Source organism: Ixodes scapularis, unplaced genomic scaffold (genome assembly GCF_016920785.2).
Source record: "Ixodes scapularis isolate PalLabHiFi unplaced genomic scaffold, ASM1692078v2 PGA_scaffold4__175_contigs__length_147842914, whole genome shotgun sequence".
Lineage (NCBI taxonomy): Eukaryota > Metazoa > Arthropoda > Arachnida > Ixodida > Ixodidae > Ixodes > Ixodes scapularis.
In genome coordinates, this window is record NW_024609879.1 from 38,420,071 (window position 1) to 38,437,516 (window position 17,446).

The following is a 17,446-nucleotide window of genomic DNA, read 5'->3' on the forward strand; positions in this document are numbered from 1 at the left end:
TCGACAAACATGGCGGCCGAAAACACGCCGTGTTTGTGCACTGCGTCAGTTCAATGCACAACGCCCGGGATTATGGAGGCAAGCATTAGATTCAATACCGTTAGCAGCAATTTCGACCCGCTGCGTTCCAGACCTACAGCGATGTGTTCGCGCAAGCTAGCTTCCAGATGCATCGCTTCCTTCGGGAAGCGATCGCATACAAGAATGGTATATGGTAGGCTATTAAAATTCTTTTGCATAGCCGTCTGTAGGAAATCAACCCAATTAGCTATAGCAGCTTTCAAGGCTGTCTGTATAGCCTTTTAGAGCGCAGCTCTTAGGCGCCCGTTTCTGACTTGAGCAGCGTCGGCGTAACCGCGTGCCGCATTACCCTCGTGACGTCACAAGAATGCCGCGCGGTACATTGTTGGTAGAGTTGCTCGGTTTCGGGTTTTGTATTTTATTAAATTCGGGGGTAAATATCGGGTGCTATGTTTCAAGCTCATAATCGGGAAGAAATCGGGTGTTTTGTGAAAGCATTTTGACATAAGGGTTTTTTTGGGTTAGATTTAGAAATGTACTCAAAACCACATTCGTTTTTTTTTTTTTTTTTGAGGATATTACGAGTTTTAACGCTAACGCCTCAAAACTACGGATCTGTTTCAAGCTGGTAATCGGAGGGGGGGGGGGGGGGAAATGAGTGTTTTCCCGATTGCCGTCGGTTGCTTCAAGGGAAGCACCGCCCACGGAATCCTCCTCTCCTTCAGGTGTCAACAGAAACCCCGACCGTTCGAGGGACGGCTTCGATCTGACATTTCGGCATGGAATAAACCTCTTCAGTTTTCCCCATCTGTTTACGCGACTGACTAGTTCGGACGTTGTTCGTGAGAAAGGTAGACCGCCAGCGAGATGGCCATGCTACCCGAGAGACCAGGCTAGGCGTCAACACCTAACAGCGGCCGAGGGGAAAGTGATAGTGCATTTCATAACCTGCGTGCAGCAGGGCCGAAGCTACGCAGCGTTCCGAGGCGGTTCCACCTGCACAGCGGGGGACGGAAATGTTCCTCTGAGGCCCCAACGTCTATTGTCGCTTTTCTTCAGCCGGCCTCTGTAGAATGTCACGGTGATTTGCACGCTCGTTGGCCGGTTGGTAGAGAACCGTATAGCGTCGACAGTGCTGCACGCAGCTTGCTAAAGAAACTATTCATCGCATTCGGCGTCAGTTTATTACGATGAGGGCGGCACAGTATTCGCTGCCCAATAGACTTCCGGTGGTGTATTTATTTGTTCCTCACCGACGCGCACAGCGATTGGGTAAGAAGCTTTATTCTCGCCGTTGAATTCGGTCGCTCAGCTTACAGCGCGGTGGAAGCTACGGGCTCGATGGAACAGTCGCAAGTGTCTGTAATTAAAACCTGCGCGCGTTATAAGAAATAGGAGGAATCACAAAATGATGAAAAACAAAGGAAAGAAGAGGAAAACCGGAAGCGCGCAGGGGTCCGCCGGTAGCAGGTTGTTGTGAGCTTGTTTGCCAATAAACATCGGTGAGGTGGAATAACTAGCTTGTGTGCATTTCAAATTCCGTGTGGCGTAAAAATAAAGAGGTTTGTTATGTGGTTTTGGAATTGCGGGAAAAACCGGGTTGAACCCGATTCTCCTGAAACGTGTTCGGGGTGTAAAAATCGGGTAAAATCTGGTTTTACCGGAAAACGAACAACCCTAATTTATGGGACATATCCCGTGGTAGAACGCGCGGGGAGGAGAGAGGGGATAACGTAAATGTCCCATAATGCACCCCGCGGGGAGGAGGAGGAGCAGGGAGAAGGAGGGGGAGGAATAAAAGGAGGAGGGGAGGAGAAGGAGGGGAGGAGAAGAGCAGGAGAGGAGGTGGAGCTGGGGCCTACCCTCCGCTCCATGCACTCACCTCCTTCTCCTCAAGAGTTGCGCTCGAATTTGGCATTACAGATAATTGCGTCTTTCATTTTTTATGGTCTCCGCTGTGAGTGTCTCTATACTCCGTGTCACCTGATGTTGTACGGCAGAGAAGGCTAGACCCGCGAGCTCATAGCGTTCGGAGCTGCTCTTAACGCACGAGAGCTTGTGCCGCCGAGATGTGCCAAAGAGGAAAGAGCTCGCGTTTGTAGCCTTTCCTGCGGTACATCATATGGTGAAACAGAGTATAGCTTTTTCTATGGCCTATCACTGGTTAGGTACACCTGCATTCATATATCTTTCAATAGAGAGCTAAAGAATTTTCTGTTGTTTACTATATGGGTCTCTTTAAAAAAATACTATACTCGCCTATGTCCTTTCTTATGATTTCTTTACCCGTCTGTAGCTTATCGTATGGTCTGCTATAGTTTTTATAGGTTTTTTTTTCCTCTGGGTCACCTTAGCCAGAGTGATAAAGCGGCATATGGCTTTTCCTATGGTTTATAGACTTCTAAAGCATTTCGCACGGTCTTATATATAGGTTTTTATTCCTTTCTCTATGGGTTCCTTTAGCCAGCGTACAATAGCTGCGTATGGCTTATTTTTGTTTTTCGTCATCTAGTGTTTTTTTGTATGGTCTGCTATAGAAATATCAATTGATTACCTAATGAGTCTCTTTATCCATCTTCCTATAGACACCTAAGGCTTTTCTAGTGGTTTCCATTGTCATCTATAGTTACTTGTATGGTGCGTTAGAGAGATTTCTGTCTTGCTACATGTGTCTCTTTTGCCGGAGTTCTATAGCTGCCTATTTTTATCCTATGGTTTTGGTTATCTATAGCTTCTTGTTGGTTTGCTCTATAGATCTCTATGGATTGCTTTATGTGTCCTCCTATCCCGCGACCTATATCAGCCTATGGTGTTTTCTTTGGTCTCTTTAGCCGCCTATTGACCTCTTTATGTTCTGCTAAATCTTGTTCTATAGCTTTTGGTTCACTTTATCACCGTAATAAAGCTGACAATGTTTTTTGTTCTTTTTATTGCAAAAGTATAAAATGAGAAACGAATTTTTTGTTGTCATTACACATCTTAATGACAAGAAATGCCGACATTGTGTCTCAATAAAAAATGGTTAGTCTTCTGAGAATTATTTAATTCGTTTTAAACTTGATAAACATATCTTAAACATTGATCAACCCCTTGAACAAAAAAATGAACTCGCCAAGGTGTTTGAGAAAAGGCAGGTAAACATACAATAGGAATTATTTTTAAATCCGTATTGCAGATAAGTACAAACTAAACCATCTCTGATACGTAAAGAGGTACTACTAAGCCGCTATCCAACTGAGAAGGTACCAAAGCAAACGAGAACCAGGGTAATTTTTGGGTAGCGTATATTCTTCCGGCAGCCAGCAGAATTTTTTCTCGAAATTCTAGCGGCAGTGGTGGTTGATTCGCAGTGTAATCAGTTCATCGAATGACGTTTCATTGACGGATAGTTTATCGACACCGGATGTTTCATAGAGAACTGAGATTAGCTCTCTTCTTTTTGTAATAAACCGCCCCAGACTGCTGCCTGGAAGCGGCGCGTACAGGTGGGCCACACTCTTAAAAAAGCCCGTGCGTCTACGTTCGCGCACAACACTCGGAGAGCCAATCACCACAGCTTCCGGAGGCAGTTAAGCGAATGACGATGCCGATACATATGTTTAAACCAAAAAAACGCTGTCTGAGTTGTGACATAAAGCAGTGCAAAATGTCGCTTGCATTGCTTAATGTCACAACTCAGACTGCGTTTTTTTTTTGCTGGTCTAACCAAATGTTTTGGCATCATCATTCACTCAGTCGCCTCAGTAAGTTGCGCTGATTGGCTCTCCGAATGTTATGCGGGAAAGTAGATGCACGTTTTTTTTTAGAGTGCATGTGGGTTAACATTTTATGTAATGAGCCGCTGGAGACTGTCTAAATGAAGAGGCATAAACGACTGTGCTGGGTCGGTGAACAGGCGCCTCAAGGATACACGCGCGGCGAAATGTCCCTGCGGCGTGCATTTCGCGTAACAAGCGTCGATAAAACGTTAAAACGTGTCTCCAAAAAAGGCCGGGAAATAAGACAAACTTAGTCTATCTTAAAACTGCGAGTTGGGCTAGTTGGTACTTATCAGACGTGGCCAAACAACTCATTTATTGTAATAAATTACATTACTAATTACTTTTTAAAAACAAGTGAATTGTAACTAAATTACTTTACAAATTACCACTCTACGAAAGTAATGAATTCAATCACAAATTAGCGCATAAAAGTAATGGAATTACTTGCAAATTACGATTTCATATATCGTAAAGGAGGAGCTCAACAAAAAGAAAGAACGCACTCTGCTCTGCATTTGGAAAGAAACAACCGCCAACCCCACACCAAGCCAGTGGGCAAAACCAAAGACAGATAAAGCGCACACACATGCCCTCCCAGACCGAACCGGCTGACTTGGGTCTGTCTGTGCTGTGGGTTCGCGATTCTTCCCGAAATACCTATTTTGGACTCTGTCAATCCCGGAATGCGTCTGGTTCCGGATTGGATTTATATTGATTATTTCTGTGGGTTGTGCTTTCTTTGTGTGAACTTCAGGGCAAGATAACCTTCAAGGGGGACAAAATCAATGTTTGGGGAAGCCTATTCTTGTCACAGCAACACAAACCCAGCAGGATTTAGGCGGCACGACCCTTTAGTCCCATCTAGAGTGCCTTCATGCAACGCGCACAACAAGGCACCTAGTCCGACCGTCACACGAGCCAGAGGCCACAAACGAAAACCGCATTTCTCGTTTATTTATTTATTTATTTATTTATTGTACATAACCTCAAGCGCCGAAGCATTGTAGAGGGGAGGGGCAAAGCAAAATAAAACAAACTGACAAAACAATAAAAAACAAACAACAAGAAATTGAAATATCAAAAACACACAGCCATTGGCAAAAGCGGCAAGCAATATATTTTACGGAAAAAAAAAAACAAATAAAATGACTCATGTTGGCTCACCAAACAGAAATGTAGACAAAGATTGGCGAAAAAGAGGATAATCAGGTATAGTTGCGATATCTGCTGGAAGGTGGTTCCAGTCGTTTGATGTATGCGGGATAAATGAATAAAAAAAAGTGTTTGTTTGGCAACGTGTTAATCCAACTTTATTCCGATGGTCCAGACGGGAAGAGTAATAGCTAGGCAATGTAAAGAAATGGTCTCGCAGCGACTGATGATGATACACTTTATGAAACAGGCAAAGTCGAAAAAACTTTCTACGCAATGACAAAGAGGGTAACAATAAACTGGATTTCATTGATGATATGCTAGCTGTTCGATTATAATTAGACAGAATGAAACGAACGGCGTTATTTTGAACTAGTTCGAGAGCTTTATGCAGAAACGTGTGGTTAGGATCCCAAATAGAGGCTGCGTATTCCAATTTTGACCGTACAAGAGTGTTATAAAGAAGAAGTTTTAAGTTAACTGGGGCCGTTCTGAAGTTTCGTCGTAAGTATCCTAACATGCGGTTAGCGTTGGCGATTATTATATCAATATGAGGCTTCCAGGTTAATGTCGACGATATAGTAACACCCAGATAACGGTATGAGTTTACAGATTCAAGTTGAATGTCGGTTAGTGTATATTTTGAAGGGCGTGCGCCTTGCCGGGAAACGCGCATTAGTTTGCATTTGTTAGGGTTTAATTCCATACGCCATTTTTTGCACCAAAGAGTAATATTATTTAAATCAGATTGCAAAATGCGTACGTCATCATCATCATGAACTTCCCGATAAATTACACAGTCATCTGCATATAAATGCATGGAGGAAGAAACACAACTTGGTAAATCATTAATGAATATTTGAAAAAGAAGCGGGCCTAAAACTGAACCTTGGGGTACGCCCGATACAACATCAGTCAGGGATGAATTAACGCCATTTAGAGTTACATATTGTGAGCGGTTGGTTAGAAAGCATTCCAGCCAGGTTAACAAGTTAGGATCTAGGCTTAATGAAGAAAGTTTAAGCATTAGTAACTTATGATTAACCTTGTCGAATGCTTTAGAAAAATCGAGAAAAATACAGTCAGCCTGATGGTTTTTGTCCAGTATAGCATGCAAACAATGGGTGAAATGAAGCAGCTGCGTTTCACAAGAAAATGAGCGACGGAAACCATGTTGAGCAGGAGCGAAAAATGAATTGGATTCTAAGTAATTGAAAATACGAGAGTACAAAATGTGCTCCATTATTTTACAAGGAATACTTGTTAGTGAAATGGGTCGATAATTTAATGGAGAATGCTTGTTACCGGACTTATGCAGTGGAACCACCTTCGCAGTTTTCCATTCTATTGGGAGCGTTCCACACTCAAGAGATTGCTGGAAAATTTTGGCCAAAAAAAAGGATGAGTACATTTTAGTTTGTCTTAGAAATTTTGAGTTAATATTATCGCTTCCACATGACGATGATACTTTCAAAGAATCAATTAACTTTACAATTCCAGTAGGTTCCATGGAAATTGGAAACATAGGGCTAAACTCACAACGTGGAACGTCATACGATACATTTCCATCAGCTACAGAAAAACTATTTGAAAAAACATTATTAAACACTGATGGATATTCTGCTGGAGGGATTAACGCCCCAGACTCATCGCTAAGAGAAATTAAGCCGTCGTCATTTATATTAACAGTCTTCCAGAACTTTTTGGGGTCATTCAACAATAGACCCGGTAAAGTGTTCTTAAAAAAATTCTCTTTGACGTCAGATACAGCTCGGGAATATTCGACCTCAGCTGCAAAGTATGCTTCCCACCTATCAATCGTGTTACGTTGTTTAGCTGAACGAAAAAGTCTCTGTTTTTTATTGGAAAGACGTTTTAGGGTGTTAGTATACCAAGGTGCTTTAGCATCAGATTGAATACGCCTGACGGGTACATGCGCATCAATCAGTTCGTTTACTTTTAAACAAAATAATCTCCAATTTTCCTGCACGCTTCGCTGATCAAATTCTGGCAGATATGTGTCCAGATAGCTGCACAGTTTTTCATTAATAAGGCCAAAATTGGCTTTATTGTAATCAGAAATAAGCTTTAATTTTTTACTATTGATTGGGGGAGCAACTTTGAGATCAAAATTTAACAACAAGTGATCACTTAAGCCTGGAAGATACGTAAGGGAAGATAGAAGGTCAGGGTGTGTGGACAGAATTAAATCAAGTGTGTTCGCTGTATCATTAACATACCTTGTTGGTTTCGTTACCAGCTGTGTCAAATTAAAACACGCACACAGATCCAAAAAAAGTTGACTCTGAGTTGAAACACGTTGAAAAGAAGGTGGGTCAGACCACATGATATCAGGAAAATTAAAATCTCCTAATAAAAAAATAGGAGAACTGGGATACTGACAAACAATAGAATTCATAACGTCATGTAAATCATCAATAAATGTCACTGCGCTGTTTGGGGGGCGGTAGCAGACGCCCAATAAAATTCTTGTGTTATTTAAAGTGATACAAGCCCAAACAATTTCTAGATTGGAAGGAACATCTACGCAAAATGAAGGTATGCTCTGTGATACGGCTATGAGTGTGCCACCCCCATGTCTACCATCTCTGTCAAAACGATATACATTATATGTTTTATCTCCTTGGAAAATTTCAGAGCTGCAGACATGTTTACTAAGCCATGTTTCCGTAAGAAAGATTAGGTCTGCGTTCGTTGAGCTGACAACAGAGTTAAGCTGATCTCGTTTATTCATAACACTTCTTATGTTAGTAAACGTAACTGAAACAGATGGAAAGAAAGTAACATGTTCGCCACCACTTCCTGCACGTAGCTATGACGCTTCTGACAGTGTCTGCGAATTCGAAGATGTCGCTGCCTGATTTTTACGAGCACGGGTGGAATACGCTTGTTCATTTGAACGTACTCGGTCACGGTCGCCCGGAATAGATTTGGCCACTCTTTCGCGTGTGTGTTCGCGCAGCCTGTCACCGTCCCTACCTCTTCCGGACTGGAAAGTGCTAGCAAGATGATCTTGTGCGTCGTTCACGTCATCAATCCCAGAGCCCGTTAGCTTACATCTTCGACAATGTACGTCATCCCACACATACACATCCTGATTAATAACCAACTTATCATACTTAAGATATACTTTATCTTCGGGTTTTCTTTTATCTTTAACTCTAGCCCATAACTGTTTCCGGATGTTCTGAATTTTAAGCGAAAAATCTTCAGAGACTGAAATTTTCGTTCCCTTAAATTTCCTTGAGTTTCTTAGCAGCTCCATTTTTTCGTTAAAGTCAAACAAACGCAAAATTATAGGGCGAGTTTTGTTTGGTGTCTTTTTACCCAAGCGATGGATACGTTCGAGGCTGCTGACCTTAATGCCCAGCTTTTCCTCAAATATTCCCGACAAGACAAATTCCCGGAGAGAATTTGGCGTTTCAGTTTCACGTTCATTTGCCCCGTATACAATCAAATTATTCCGTCGACTGCGGTTTTCGAGATCATCTATTTTGCTCATTATCGTTGCAACCTGATGATTTAGATTGTTCACTGCATGCTCACAGTCATCCATTCTTTCTACTGTACGCGAAAATGACTCCAGCTTTCCCTCTATAGAAGTCAATCTTTTATCTGTTTCCGATATGTGCGAGTCTAATTTTCCTTGAATTGACTTTAGTTCTTTCGAGTTTTCTTTTTGACTTTCAATGATTTGTGCCAACTGCTCGTTGATAGTTGGACCAGGGTTCATTTCAACATCCCCGCTCAAAAGAAGAATAAGGAAACAAAACGAGTCAAAACAACCCGCTACACAATCGCACAACACGCCTGGGCAAGGCAGCACAATCAAACATAAACAATCACTTTTCAATTCTTTAGTAGAAAGCTTTCTACTAACCTGGACGAAAAAAGCGAAGAAATTGAGCCGTGGCTGCATCGTTCGGCTGCCGCCTTGCCCACTCCCGAAAAAAGCCTGAGGGGCATTGCTCGCTGGTCCTGTTGGTGTCGATGTTGTCTCGAAGATGTTGTCTTGAAGAGGATAAAGTTCGAAAAATCGAGCGATGCTTCCGTTTTGTACCGCTGAATCACCATCGTCGAACGTTGTCATCGGTACTGGTTGGTGGCACTTGACACAGCAGGAATCACCCGCGCTGCCGACATCTCCGAAAGAAACCGTGTCGACGCACTTGACGCAGCAGGAATCATCCGCGCTGCCGACATCACCGAACGAGACCGGGTCGATGCACGAGGCAAGAACCTGGACGAAAAAAGCGAAGAAATTGAGCCGTGGCTGCATCGTTCGGCTGCCGCCTTGCCCACTGACGAAAAAAGCCTGAGGGGCGTTGCTCGCTGGTCCTGTTGGTGTCGATGTTGTCTCGAAGATGTTGTCTCGAAGAGGATAAAGTTCGAAAAATCGAGCGATGCTTCCGTTTTGTACCGCTGAATCACCATCGTCGAACGTTGTCATCGGTACTGGTTGGTGGCACTTAACACAGCAGGAATCACCCGCGCTGCCGACATCTCCGAAAGAAACCGTGTCGACGCACTTGACGCAGCAGGAATCGCCTAAAACGCCTAAAACGCCGACAAAGAAAGAAGCACAGAGGTCAAGGCGTATAGTCTACCATTAGTCTGCCTGCAGTTGTCACATTATTTCAGACAACCAATGGCAAGCGAATGCCGATAAACGTTTGTCTCAATTATTATCTCGGCTGCTAGGAGATAGACACTGCCTAATTCTAGATTTAATCCGTACGAGCACCCATTGATGAACGGTCAATTGGAGCCAAGAAGTACGTTACTGGGCGCTTACAATGAAAATACCGGTTTTTAAAGATGTCATCCAAGATATTTGTCGGCACGGGCACTGCAGAACAACCGCTCAAACACAAAAACGAAAAGGAAAGAATCTGTGAAGATTCCACACGATGCGTCACAAACTGACATTTGCCGAACCGAACACAAAACTCAGCACAATAATTTCTGCAGCTTCTTTGAAGAAATCGCTTGTTGCCGATATACGCGTGGGACCTTTCGGACACTGGTAACCTTACCACACATGGAATACATTATTGCGTAAGATACACTAACACCAAGATCCACGGCAACCCCTTAGGTCGCAGCACACGAAAGCCACAATCTGTCAACAACACCCGACAGACGGTCTTGAACCATCGTGAGGATGGGCATTGCTGGCATCGTAATCCTTCTAATGGTCGACTTGGCATTCGTTTTTCTGAACAGATATTTATATGGGCGGCTGGTTTACACCGTGACAAGTCAGAGCCAACTACACAACAACAAGTGGGTTTGTGAGCTTCTCGGATATAGGCATAAGGTCGCAGCTTGAGTGACCAAGCTATAGTCATTCACGGTTTAAGAAGTACAGAGCCTGGTGAGTCCCGAACATTCTATTATCGCGTCGGCCAATGAGATTTCGAGTTGGTCGATAAGGACACCGAAATTATGAAGCAGTGTGAAGATCATAGGCCACGCGATGATTTTATTTAGACGTCTGTGACCATAGGCAACCTGCAATGCTGCTTGGTTTAGTGCTAGGCAGCGACTGAAGCAAGAAACATTGGGAAAGTCTGGGAGTCGCGGCTGCATTGTTCAAGTGTGAGCTGTTACTCTGGTGGCGCCGCTTAGTTCAATGTCTGAAGCAAGAAATACTGGGTAGACCAGGATGCCATAATCGCAAAACATGCCAGTACGACGGAAGCTACGACCCAGGGGGGCCAGTCGGAACGTGACTACGTGTCACCGGAGCGCAATTTTACTGCAAAGAAGTATCAGGCTTTTCGCTGCGTCATGTCGAATATGTGTGCCTTGCGCTCGTATACGCAGCGCATGTCGAAGCCGTCGGCGCGCAATGTGAGGCTTATTGTTCGCCCTTTTTCCAAGTTACAATAAGACCGGGTACGACCGTGGGCTCTCGCACTGTTGGCGCCGCCTGGCTGTCGCCGGCTGGATGTAGGACGTAAACAGAGATACCTCGTCTGTTACTGAGCCTGTTAAAATGGAAGTGCAAACAATTTCAGATTCCGTCCCGTCTGCATAACTAAGAATTATACCTTTTAAAGGTGGACATTTTTGGGGAAAGCCTCACGTTAGACCCAAACGAATTGTTTTCCCGGCTGTCCTGTCCGGTGGTCACTTGAAAGGACTACAGTTTTACTTCGTTTCACTTAATGTCCAACCGCAGTTGGCATGATCTGGTGGACCCATTCAAGCGGCTCCTAATTTGCATCATCGTGGCACTCGTTGTGATTTTGGGTTTGCAGTCATTAAGTAAATCAGCCAGGCACAAACAAAAAACGCAGGATTGCGTCGCATTAAATGTACGTGATAGGCTTAGTAGGTGACAACTAACGCATAAAGACGACATGCGCCGTGACGATGACTTTATGGAACTACGAGATTGGCTCCATTAGATCGAAGCGTCTTCTGCGGTAGGGCTTAGAGTAAAATCGACCGTACCTCTGGGCATTCCGCTTCTGCTGAGTGAATTTTCGCGTTCAAATCAGAGATGCTAAGGTGGAGTATACCGAAGTGCCGCAGCGTTGGCGGAGTGGCTAGTAAGGTAATGCCGGGGGTGATTTAACTTCGATTCGGGACCACGCGTTTCTTAAACAGGCGGGAGGCGCGATGTCATTCACGCCCCTCGCGTGGGTTTGCACTGTTATTTTTATGTTTCTCAAAAATCGCAAAAAATTGCGTTTTTTTGCATAAAGTGTCTTTAAATAAAAAAAAAAAGTTTGAAAAAAACGGTTTATTTTGATGTCCCTTCAGTATCCGGTGAACGCTTAAAGAACCACTCAAAACCCTAAGTTCAATACATTTTCGCGTCAACCGCTTTAGGAGGGAGCAGTATAACCTTTCATCCATCCCCTCCCCCCGAACCATATAATCGCGAAAACAATTTTCGTAGCCTGTAGAAACGCTTGTCACAAGGCCTTCAGGTTGAAATATGACTACAACCAGTCGAGTAACTAAGTTTTTCTTCATGTTGAGATGGGTTTTCGTTACCCTGCTCCCTAGCATGTACTTACACTGGTTGATTGAGAAAACAACGTTTGTGCAGGAGACCTGATTCAGCTGTTTCTCACCAAGTCTGTAATCCACTACATTGTTGAAGACATATTCAGATAACTTGGATTGCTTTTTACCCAAGGCAAACAAATTTTGCTTCTTCTTCGTTATAGATGTTGCACTAATATGACGGGGCGAAATATAGCCACGACTTATACGGCTCTTTTGTTCTTGAAGCAATACCATTGGAACGTCTTGAGAATATTTTGGATACAATTGAGCCTACATATAAGCATATTAATAAAAAAATCTTCTAATTTATATTTACGAACGATGTATTCACACTCAATTCTAGAAGATCTACTTACGGTCAGATTAGCCTACGAAACAAAACTTCCGCGCCCGGCCATTCAATTGTCAAGGTAGTCCGACCTGGCATCCGATAGCAGACAGGTGTTGTTTACGCCCGTCTTTTCCAGCACTACTTTTTGGAATACTGAGCTAGCTTGTCCCAGAAACTGGTGCCGGTACGTTACTCTCGTGACTGGAAAACATCAAGAACTAGCCTACTTTTCGACTTTGTGCTGGTTATTACAAAAGAGTTTGCAATTTTCCTTAATATGTCCTTCTTCAGCTAAAGATGTTCCACATGTGGCCAATTATTAGTCTTGCGCGTTTTCGATATCTGTTGTTTGGAGTATGCAAGCTTATTTATACATATCGTAGATCAATGGGAGTTTATAAAACTAAAGAAATATACTCAAAAGCAATTCCGCGGTTTTACGGTTTTATTAACTTTACACACTACTTCTCTGACAAAAAAAAACTCCTAACATTTTCGCAATTTCTTGCATCCAAACTCAACAACGACTCTCAAATTCGTTACACAGACTTTCTAGTCTGATGGCATAACATGGTTCAAGACCTAACAAACCCAAACATATTGTTTCACTATGTAGACCAATTTTTTTATAAAGCCTTCCATTTATTTTCAAATTTATCGTCACTTAAGAAATAAAAATGCACTTGTCTCCGACCAGGGTCCTTGTGAAGAAAAAAAGTTTCCGCTCTTTGAAGTTAGATGCGAACAGTTCACCTCTTCGGTAACACAGCAATAAACAATTTGCGAGAGTTTTAGGCTAAAAAAAAAAGTCAAATTTGGGGGTTTTACGTGCCAAACCTTGTCCCAGAAACCTTGTCCCGCTGGGGCGTGCCATCTGGCACGCCCCAGCGCAGGACTGGGGATTAATTTGGACCACCTGGGGATCTTTTGACGTGCAACCGAAAGCTCGGTTACACGGCGCCTTCTCCGCAACAAGCCTCCGTCATAGTTTTAGGGTGACATCTTACTCAGAGGTTTCTTCGAGTACTCTCGGTCATTGGTACTGAACCATTGATGTTTCGCACACACCTTGTGGTGGAGATGATGGAGGACCGCGTTCGAGGTGAGAGAAAGGAAAATGTATAGGTTAATTATGATACTGATTTAATAAATGAATATAACTAAGGACTGTGTGAAGTAGATTTCACTTATTGACATACACACAAAAAACTTCACCGGAAAATTAGAATGTCTGTTCTCAATATGAAAAAAAAGACAACGTTTATTGCCGGGCTTCGCGGACCCTTAAAATGTCTTCGAGGACCCCGAAGGGTCCGCGGACTCCCATTTGGGAAGCACTGCTTTAGGTAATGGCGTGTATTAAGGTAGGCAGCTTAAACAAATCTTTAAATCAGGGAAGAAATATTGACATGCAATTTTCGGCTGCAACGAGCTTTCGGCGCTCCTAAATGGACAAAGTCGTACATGTTAGCCTTCGACCAATCTTGACGAATAAATTACTTTTCTCTGAATAACTTTACGTTTTTAATCTTGTTTTTTGTTTTACTTGACATCTTGCTGCAAGATTGCAGCACGTAATAATGCGAATTTCCATTTGTACGGTTATTTATTAGTATCAGGAACCGGGAAGGACAGCACGATCCAGGCTGAACAAAACGGAGTCTGTGGCCTTGGATGGGGCATGGTGCTACGACTGCAGTGACGTTGTTCGTCAATTGTCTAGAGATGCCCGCTTATTATCACGTTAAGTCTTTCAGCCTTTTGCTTATCGCTTCTGGTGTTCTTATAAAAAAGGCAATGCGGCACATGCGGACAAGCAGCTCGGGAAACCTATTGGCACCAGTTTGTACAGCATGATGGGGAGAATGCCGTACTCAACTCACTTCGTATCACAGGTGGCAGGTGCCTTCATCATCTCGCTGGTGATTGGATTACCGGCTGCTCCCAACATCAGCCCACCGCAAGGTGGATGCAAAGCCAGCGTCTGCCCTCCGCAGATCATCCAGCCTTCCGTGGCCTTCTCGACTTCGCCGTCAACAACGGAAGCAATCCAGCTCTTCGGTTGGCAACACAGTCCACATCACGTGCAGTTCGACTATGGTGCCTGGATCGCGTCTTTGACTGGTGTGTTTAGCGTCCTATCCCGCCCATACATCAAAAGTGGTCCCGATGTGGCAACAAATGACGCGAGTGTCATGCTGTTGCCTGTCGCGATCCTGGCGGTTGGCCGTAGAAATGCTGGCGAAAAGCACGAGCGAACGCGAGTGTCGCTGTCGTCACGGCGTCATTTTAGACGTCCCAAATCCGGCTGCAAGAGCTACCGTGAACTGTCACAGTGGAAAGCGACCTGCAGCAGAACAGGCATCTGCTACATACACCACAACTGTTGGGACGCCGCCAGGGTCGCGACCGGCGACAGCATGACACTTTTATGACGTCATCAGGCGGAAATCGAGGGACCACTTTTTTGGCCGCGGTGAACACACCAGTCGGAGACGCGTTCCAGGCACCATAGTTTGGCGCAAAGAGGGGCTTACCTGGAGTACTACAAAAGCACGGCCGCGACAACCGGCACTTTGGGCACGACACCGAGCTGAGAATGCTGTACTCAACTCACTTCGTATCACAGGTGGCAGGTGCCTTCATCATCTCGCTGGTGATTGGATTACCGGCTGCTCCCAACATCAACCCACTGCAAGGTGGATGCAAAGCCAGCCCTCCGCAGATCATCCAGCCTTCCGTGGCCTTCTCGACTTCGCCGTCAACAACGGAAGCAATCCCGCTCTTCGGTTGGCAACACAGTCCACATCACGTGCAGTTTGGCGCGAAGAGGGGCGTACCTGGAGTACTACAAAAGCACGGCCGCGACTACCGGCACTTTGGGCACGACACCGAGCTGAAAATGCCGTACTCAACTCACTTCGTATCACCAGGTCTGTTACTCATCTTCTTATCATGACAATAATGTGTTTGTCATTGCGGTGTCGTGCCCTCGACAAGTGTATGAGCGTGTCTGCCTTGTTCGGAATAGTGTCGTGGATTATTTGAAGAAACATTTATTGTTGTGCGGTGACGTAGAAAAAAATCCGGGCCCTGTTTCTGATTCCAGTGCAAATACGGATCTAATCTTGCCTATGCTCACCAAATGGAACGCAGGACAACAGACGATACTGAATAAAATTAAGTCCCTACAGCAAAGCCAGGATCAGACAGACGAAGCGTTGAGTGCTCTTAAAGCTCAAATACAAGAAATTAAGCAGGACTGTGCTGGCTTAAAAGAGGTTAAAGAAGAGGTTGTGAAGGTTTTAGCCAGAACTGAGGAAAACTCTGCCAGCCTAGACTTGCTAACACAAAGATGCGAATACCTTCTGCTCTACAATACCCCCGATGTCCCCGGTGAATCCTGAAAACAATCGGAAGAGAAAGCTAATAACTTCTGTGAAACCCAGCCTGGGTGTCTGTCTTTCGCCCCAAGCTATAAAACGCGCGCACAGAATAGGGCCCTATCGCGGAAATGAAGCAAACCCCCGTCCGGTCATCATCAAATTTAATTCTTAGAACGATAGAGAACTCATACTGTCAAAAGCGCCGGCACTCAAGGGAACAATATTCCGTCTTAGCGAAGACTTATCGCCAGACACTCGTGCAGCTAGAAAAGCGCTGATATCGTTTGCGAAAAACCAGGGGAGTGAATTTAAGCTGCGTCATGATAAACTTTTTATCGAAAGAAGTCAATACAGGTTCGACAAACTTTCAAACACTGTCCTGCTTACTCAGACATAACAACCAACCAATAGACATATCCATACAAAGCGCTCTACGTCGATCTCATTCCTAGTAGCAAACGCAAGGAGCATTTATCGCAAACAAGATGATTTATATTCTCTTATGCATTCATGTTCTGCTGACGTTGTTGTACTAACTGAATCATGGTTAAACTCCGAGATACCGAATTCCGAGCTAAGCGCGCTGGCCTCTTACAACATATTCAGGAAAGACAGGCAGGAAAAGAAGGGTGGGGGAGTACTTATTGCTGTGATAAATTCATTAAATGTCCTTCAGTCTGACATTGCCTCTAATATTGAAGCTGTTTGGGTTCGAATAAGTACTCCTACTGCTCATCTTCTTGTGGCAACTTGTTATAAACGACCAGGAGCTACTGACTTCCCATCCTTAATAAACGACCATTTAGAAACCTTAGTTAACCAATTCCCAATGGATACAATCGTACTTGCTGGCGACTTCAACTATCCGAACATCGAGTGGCCTACAATACCTGCATACGGAACACCTTTTTACGCGGCCTCTTTGTCCACTTCAAGCCGGGAATTTGTTAATATAACCACCGCCCTTTCCTTATCACAAGTGGTAAATCAGCCAACACGAGGCACAGCTGTCCTTGATCTCTTTTTTACTACTAACCCTGAACTTGCAAGCGCAATTACATATTTAGAGCCGCTTAGTGACCACATCCCAATTAACGTTGTATTTTCATTTCCAATAATACGACGGCTGCCTTTTAAGAAAACGATTCTTAGTCATCTGCGTGCAAACATAGATGCCATTCACCAATATATGTCCAATTTTGCCACTACGTTTTTTCGAGGGTTTCAAAGTAGAACTGTCGAAGAGAACTGGAGACTGGTTAAAGGGGCTCTTATTGAGTCATTAAACAGACTTGTGCCCAGGGTCTGCATTGCATCCAGTTCCCGGCAGCCCTGAATTTCCCCTATGCACACAAAGCTACTACGGAAAAAGAAACACCTCTTCAGACTCGCCAAATCAATGGGGTCTCCAGATACCTGGATCAGATATCGCGAGAGTGCCTCACAATATAAGTACCAGATAAAAAACTTCAAGCATAAGTTTTTTGATTGCGATCTCCAAAATATACTCATAACAAACCCTCAAAAGTTCTGGCTAGCGATTCGGCCCCCCCAAGACAGATTACCTTCCAAGTTTATTGATTTCGACGGGAATGATCTAACCGAATTAGAAGCATGTGAAACCATGAACCTAGCTTTCTGTAGTGTTTTCACAGAGGAAGAATTCCCATTACCTATGCCCATTTCACCCCATGAAGTTGTTCATGAAATGGCCGAATTCGACGTTTCACCAGCCGGCATTGAAAAAC

General features: G+C 44.1%; 1 pseudogene; it reads left to right on the forward strand.

Moving 5' to 3' along the window:
• LOC115328954 overlaps positions 1 to 15,271 on the forward strand; it is a 121,176-nt pseudogene extending 105,905 nt beyond the window's left edge.
• Positions 15,272 to 17,446: the final 2,175 nt, after the last annotated feature.